Below are 425 nucleotides of genomic sequence, written 5' to 3' on the forward strand. Positions count from 1 at the left end.
GGACGTCCCTGCTTTCCCCTGACCCCAAAACCATTTTTGCAAAGCCCTCGAGTTGGCAGGAGGGTCCTGGTTTAACTCACTCTTCTCCTACCCTCCCTGTCCTGCTTGAAATAAACATTTTCTGCATGCAGGGCTGCCCAGCAGGGGCAAGGGGCAGATTTCAAACACAGGACCCAAGGCAAAGGCCTGAGGGTCATAGGACCAGTCAGGTTTGGTTTGGCCGGGTCTCGATCTTCATCTATGGGCAGGTCAAACGTGTGTGGTGCTGCATCCTGCTTTGATCACTTGAAATGGGGGTGGGAGGGATAGGTCTCTGAATAGAGGTGCCCCCGCCTCAATTTCCCAAACTCCATTCCCCATGATGCATTAGTTCTAAATTACATTTCCCATCATGCCGCACCAGGCTGCGACTACATTTCCCATGA

Source organism: Terrapene carolina, unplaced genomic scaffold (genome assembly GCF_002925995.2).
Source record: "Terrapene carolina triunguis isolate 2854851 unplaced genomic scaffold, T_m_triunguis-2.0 Scaffold633, whole genome shotgun sequence".
Classification (NCBI taxonomy): domain Eukaryota; kingdom Metazoa; phylum Chordata; order Testudines; family Emydidae; genus Terrapene; species Terrapene triunguis.